This window comes from Lissotriton helveticus, chromosome 3_1 (assembly GCF_964261635.1).
Source record: "Lissotriton helveticus chromosome 3_1, aLisHel1.1, whole genome shotgun sequence".
Lineage (NCBI taxonomy): Eukaryota > Metazoa > Chordata > Amphibia > Caudata > Salamandridae > Lissotriton > Lissotriton helveticus.
Window position 1 is genome coordinate 1,372,652,916 of NC_136061.1, and position 7,140 is coordinate 1,372,660,055.

Below are 7,140 nucleotides of genomic sequence, written 5' to 3' on the forward strand. Positions count from 1 at the left end.
TTAAATTTGGGGATGATGGCTAGATGTTCATTCTCGGACCGCAGGGATCTGGGAGCTATATAAGGCGTTACCAGGTGGCTGAGAATCGGGGGGCCAGCTCCATTAATCAGTTTGTAAGCCGTGCACATGGCTTTGAATTCCACTCTTTGACGCACCGGGAGCCAGTGCAGGGCTTTGAGGGCAGGTTTAGCTGACACTCTGGAGGGAAGGTTCATGCGTAGTCGGGCTGCAGCGTTCTGTGTTCGTTGTATTTTAGCCAAGGTGACCTCAGGGGCACCAAGGTAAACCATGTTACTGTAGTCCAGCCGTGACAATATTAGCCCTTGGACTAGGAGTTTTCTGGAGGTGGGCGGGAGTAGGGGAAGAATCTTGCGGGTGGTGCGCATAAGCCCAAAACAGGTTCCTGCAGTTTTGGTCGCTTGTGTTTTCATTGATAACTCGGGTTCTAGCCAGACTCCTAGGGTCTTAATTTCTTTTTTCGGGGTGGGAATTTCCCCGAACACGTCTGGCCAGGCTGATGGGGGGATGGTCACCCATTGCTTTCCCATGAGCATCACTTCGGTCTTCGACCCGTTTAATTTGAGTGAAGATTCACACATCCAGCTGTAGATTTTCGTAAGGCAATTTGCCAAATTGTCTGGGTGATCGTCTAGTTGGGATAGGGAGACGACCAGCTGTGTGTCATCCGCGTAACTCAATTGAGACCTCCAGTAATGTATTTATTGGATGCAGGAGAGACATTCAACCAGGTGAAGTAGTGATTTCTTCTGGCAACACTTAAGTTTGGAGTACGGTCTACCACAACATCCATGGCAATTGGGAGGGTATGATGCACCCACTTCGAGGTTTTTGGCCATGTATTACTCAGCGGCACAGCTGTCCATTTTCTCAGATCGGCCCCTCATGAGATCGATAAACTATTCCCACACATGACAGTCTGTGGCACCTTAACAAAATTCTTATATCTAACTACTTTTCACTCACCACAAGCCCCTGTCCATTACAAATCTTCCCTAACAGCAGCACTAATACCAGGCCATTTTGATTAATGGAAACAAGGGAGCTGCCTCATGATATCATACATGTTCCACTAAGCTAAAAGGAAGCCTTTTAGAAATGCAAACAAGTCTTTACATTGAGTCAGGCAGAACGGTTTTATTTCAACAGTTTAAGACACTTAGGGCCAGATGTAGGTAAATAGTCTTTACAGATTCTAAAATACCGAATTTTACCGATTCGGTATTTTAGAATCGGTAAATGCTATGTAGCAAAAAATTTGGTAAAAATTACTGAATAAGTAAGATTCGGTAGTTACCAAATTGGTATTTACCGATTTGGTAATTGCCCATAGGAATGAATGGCAATTACCGAATCGGTAAATACCGATTTGGTAAAATGGGGGACACATTCAAGGGTGCCAGGGTGTCACTTTAACACCCTGTTGCACCCCTGAATCGTGCTTGTGTGTAGATGTGACACACATACATGCCCTAAGGGCATGTATGTCTGCCACATGGCACAGTTGACAATGCACTGATTTGCATTTTCAAAGGTATTCCTTATTTATCACCAACTTATAGTTGGTGGTAAATAACAAATCCTAAAATGGGAAAAGCACTCATTTGAGTGCTCCCTACATTGCAAATTCGGTAATTTACCGATTCGGTATTTTAAGGAATCGGTAATTTACCGATTCCTTAAAATACCGAATTGGTAAATTACAGAATTTGCAATTTAGGCCACCTACATCCCAAATGCCCAATACCGGTCGGTAACGGCTGAAATTCGGTAATTTCGGCCGTTACCGACCGGTATTGGGCCACCTACATCTGGCCCTTGGAGATGAACTTAATTGTTAAAGAGGGTGTCATCCGCCTTACTGGCACCAAATGAAAAAATTGGAAAAGCAGCAAGCGGCTCAAAGGGTATAATCGCTGCTTTATAGCCTTTGGCTGGAGGTTTCTCCAAGCGCTATCGAGATGTATGAGACAAAGTAGAAGCTGACATATGCACCTATCACCCACTGTTCTGGTAGCATACAGGGCACAGAGGTCCACTGTAGTATTTGGCAGGTACCTTAGGTTGAATACTTTCTATCTTATCAAAAAGTGGCTTGTACAGGACGGGTCGTGGCTTCTTTAGTGATTTCTACCATATTTAATGGGATTTGGTGGGGTTGTCCCTACATTCATCTTTTCTGGGAAGGGATTCTCGTAGCCATGAAAACAATATTATGATAGACTTTTCCATTGCCTGTGTTCTACTGATTCTTTGTTCATGTCCCTTCAGACTAAAGTGGACAACCTTTCCCTTCGGAATTGCCTGAAGGGCAGCAGAAACCACCCTACCCATGTACTGGAAGAAGAGAGACACTCCTCCTACCCATGTGGCTATTTGTGTGTTGCCACCTTTATACTAACAATTCTTTTTAATTGAAATCATTGACTTATTTTCTATGAATAAGTATATTCCAGCCACAGTATTGTTGCTTGACATTTAGAAAGACTTTGATCTTGTGCACTGGGACCACAATTCACCATTTTGGCAACATTTAGATACCCATTCCAACTGACAAAGTTAACAGCAAATGTGTACAAGAAATCTAAATCCCCTTATCTGGTTAACTCTCTGAAGGCAGGCTTAGATTTTTTTATTGAACCACTGGCCATAAGGATAGCTATGCTCTCATTGTGGGTTTCAATTCCATCTTCCTAACTTTCCTAAGATCAAACTTTATGCAGACAATATTGCTTTGTATCTTAGGGGCATATGAATGAAACTATTTCGTGTTTGCAAATGCTGCGAATCGCAAAAAAATTGTGTTTGCGAACACGAAATAGAGAAACGCGATGTGTGACACATTTTCGCATCGCAAACAAAAAAATCACAATTTTTGCGATTTCTTAATTTGCACGGCCCGAAGCCTGTGAATTTCCATGCGAATTCTCAGTCTGCAATACGCAGACGGCGAAACCTGCAAAATGAGAAATCGCAATTTAAGATTTCGCAAAGGAATGTATGAAAAATTTGCAAACTGCAATTTCCAAAAATTCGCAATTTTGCACATTAATTTTACGACCAAATCAATGCAGGTGGTAACCAGGTGGAAGCTATATAAACAGGCCCTCAATGCAACAGGGACTTCCACAATGGCAGCGCTATATGTGACAGCCAGGAGGCTGCGAATTCGGGCAGCAGCAGAGAGGAGGATGCGACAGGAATGTATCTTCAGAGTTCGCATCACTCTGTTCCAGCAGACTGAGGAGGAGATCTATGAGAAGTACAGGCTGGACTCAAAGACCATTTTAGACCCGATAGGGGAGCTGAAACCCTATCTGGAACACCCAACACGCAGGACCAAAGCCATTCCTACCCATGTGCAGGTCCTGTGCTCATTGTACCTACTGACCTCAGGGAGTTTTCAATTGGTGATAGCAGTGGCAGGTGGGGTCTCACAGAGTGGCCTGTCGAGCTTCTTCCATGTATTCTGAGATGCAATTGTACAGGGGCTACAACATCACATGCAATTCCCCAGCACACAACAGGCATTACAGCAAACAAAACTGGACTCCTACCAGATTGCACAATTCCCCCACGTAATTGGCTGCAAAGATGGGACCCATGTGGCCCTCACACCCCCATCAACCAATGAATATGTATTCAGAAACCGTAAATCATTTAATTCCCTGAACATACAGATCATCTGCAATGCCAAACATATAATCAATTACATTTTAGCTAAATACCCAGGCAGTACTCACAACTCTTTCATCTTTAGACATAGTGGGATGTACAGACGTCTCAATGCTGGCGAGTTTGGTGAGGGCTACCTGCTAGGTAAATGCATGGCACACATCCCTACATACAGTACATCTTTGGGGGCTGGACATTGACTCACCTCTTGTTTCCATTCCTGCAGGTGACAGTGCATATGTAGTGCGTGACTTCATTTTGACCCCGTACCTAAATCCCGCCAATGCAAGGGAGAGGAGATACAACCGTGCACACAAATCTATGCGCTGTGTAATAGAGCGGACGTTTGGGATCCTGAAGAGCCATTTCCGCTGCCTGCATAAAAGCAGAGGAGCACTCCAATACAGCCCGGAGACCTGCTGCAAGATTGTGGCTACCTGTGCAATGCTCCACAACATAGCTATGAAAAAAAGGCTTCTCACAAGAACTGAGTGATACTGATACATTAGACGATGATGGCCCAGGTCCCCCTGGCAGACCAGCTGTTGGAGTTGGGGCAGCTGCCGGACAGCTGAGACGGGCTGAGATCACAGAGAACTACTTCTAGGTGAGTAATGATGACAAGAGGCAAAAGATATTTTGTAGCAGATCTGTGTTTATTCAAACTTTTAACTACATTATGAAAGTTTGTCACACAGCCTGACCAACACAATGAGTGCCGCTGTACGTAGCACATGTTTGGTCCACAGTGCAGGTAGTCATACAAGTATGGAGTCCTGTAGGAATAGCTTGCCTCACCCATTTGCATGACTCAGTGTTGCAAATTCACCTCCTTCTGGGACGGACTGCTGCTGCCCGTTCTAGGGGCTGATTGCCCTCCCTTGGGTCCACAGGTGCTGCACCCTGTCTCCCACTGCGCCTTCTTGGATGGGCACTGGTGGGGTGATACTGCTCCTGATGGATGTCTCCTCACTCTCCCCTGAGCCCATGAGTGCTGGGCCACCTCTGTTTGCTGTCTGCAGTTGTTAACATTAGTGATGACCTGTGCCAACCCTTTGGCAGCATCATGGCAGCAGCATGCTGTAGCTGTGACATGTCAGCTGGCTAGTGGCCGTGCGCAGGAGGTTCACCGCCTTGGTGTAGATGTGCAGATGGATGTTGGAACATTGGCTCACCCTGTGCCTGGCTGCCTCGTCCCTGTTTAATGTTGCACACAGTTCACAAATGGCACCTGCCATGCCCATGATGCCCTCCCCCATGTATCCCAGGCTTTTGTTCATTGTGCACAGCTGATGGTTAATGGTTAATGGATCTCATCGATTTCTGTTGCAGACGCTGTATCTGCAGCATGCTGCCTCCAGTCCAGCAAACACTGTAGCCTCTTCGTCTGTGGTAGAGCTGGTCCTGGCCCTTGGCCTGCGTCACACTGCTCCTAGCTCCCTATGTTGGGGTGTGTGCTGTTCACGTACCTGTGTCACATGCTGCACTGGCTCTACCCATACATCATCCTCCCCTGTGGCCTGTGTTTCATCCTCCAGTGGTGGCAGTGGTGGCACAATTGTGCGCTTTCTACGTGGGACAGGTGTGGCCTCACAAGAATATGGCAGTCTCCGCTTTTGATGCTGCAAAAACACAGTCGACCCCACTCGGTATGATATCATTAGATGCTGAGAAAGCATTCGACCGAGTGGGGTGGGACTTTTTATGGGCCTCACTCGTAGCCTTTGGTATTAAAGGGCAATATCTCACGTGGATAAAAGCTCTATATGATAAATCTAGCACCAAGGTAATGTATGCGGGGTTAAAGTCAACTGCTTTACCGATTCTTCGGGGCACCCGGCAAGGGTTCTCCTTATCACCACTTTTATTTGCTCTTTATATAGAGTATTGTAGGAGAGTAGGGTCTGCTATCCTATGGTCACCCCAAATTTTTGCTTTTTGCTTCACTGGTTTTAGACTACTGAGGCTGTGGGCCTGCTAATCAGACCCCCAGACTGCTGTTCTCTCTCTAAATTATTAATACATGTGCTATAGGTACATACCACAATTGGAAATGGACTCCTTGTCAGCCCCTGTACCATGCACTATAGGTGCTCAGGGCATAGGTGCCACCAAGGCCTACCAGGGGCTGCAGCATATCTTTTGCCACCCCAGGCTGGTTCTTAAATTGACACAACTGGCTGATCACTCAGCTGGGGCAAGGTGGTGTAATCACCCCTTGCTTAGATATAGTATACCTATATCTAAACCTATATCTGGACACATATAAACCTGTGAGTCACTCCTATGGTAGGCCTTAACAATCCTGGAGGCAGAGTGCGTGGTTTAATGTGAGATGGAGCTCTAGCATGAGCTGAGCCTGTCTGCAGCCGTCGGGAACAAATCCCTAAGCTGTTTCAGGATAATGCCATACCATATACTCTTAAGTGCATTATAATCCTCGCGGTTATATAGCAACTTTGGTTTGGCTTTATCAAAACATGTCGTGTAAGGTGTCATACGATTTGGAATACTATCCCCTCGCCAGTTCTGGCGACGGGGATAGCATTCCACCCCTCTAGAGGGGTAAGACATGTTACTTTACTTAAATGCGGTTAATTTCTAAAAGGGCCTCAGATCCACAAAATGGATGCTTCTGCCACAGACACAGGTCTGACCCCCTGCTGCTGACCGAAACTCAGCCAAGGGGGCCTGGACAAAGGGTTTCCTGTCGCAGGGCGGTGTTACAACCCCCCAGACAGGAGATAGTGGATTGTAGCAGGGAGGTTTGAAAGAAACCAGACACTGCATGGGGAGCACAAGGCTGCCCCTTGCATAATCCGGCCAAACCGGTTCTGGGGCACTCCAGCCCCCGCTCCAGCGCGGCCAGGATCAAAGGAAGGGGGTGTATCCACCCACTTCCTGGGTCCCACCCATAGGAGGGGACCTAGTAGGTAATCCAGCCCCCCAGATTCGAATAAGAGTGGGAGCAGTGCCAATGCACTTCAGATTATCCTGATGAAACATAAGAAACGAAACACTGGACCCTTCGACATCCTACTCAACGTAGAAGACTGAAGAATCTCCCTTGTGGTCAAGGAGTGACCACCCTGTGCAAACAGGCACCATCCAGCCCTCGACGTCTGCTTTGTTGATGTTCCCACCGGAACTCGAGCGACAGAGATTGACGAGATCAAGCTTGCCTGCCTTCTAACAGCTCGATCCACAGTCCCTGCAGAGCTGAGACCCGTGGAGGTGACCGGAAGCGTGGGGCACGCCATCTTGGAAAGACCACGAGACGCTGAATGTGCAGCCCACGAGTGACCCTCGAAGCTGTACAATGGGGTTTGAGAAGCCCCAACCCTGAGCCACTCTTGCACCGAAGTTCAGCCCCCTACACTTGACGAGTGCTGCGTGGGGCCCTTCTGCTTCTTTTGGCTCAATGCGTTGGTCCGGTCACTTGCCAGC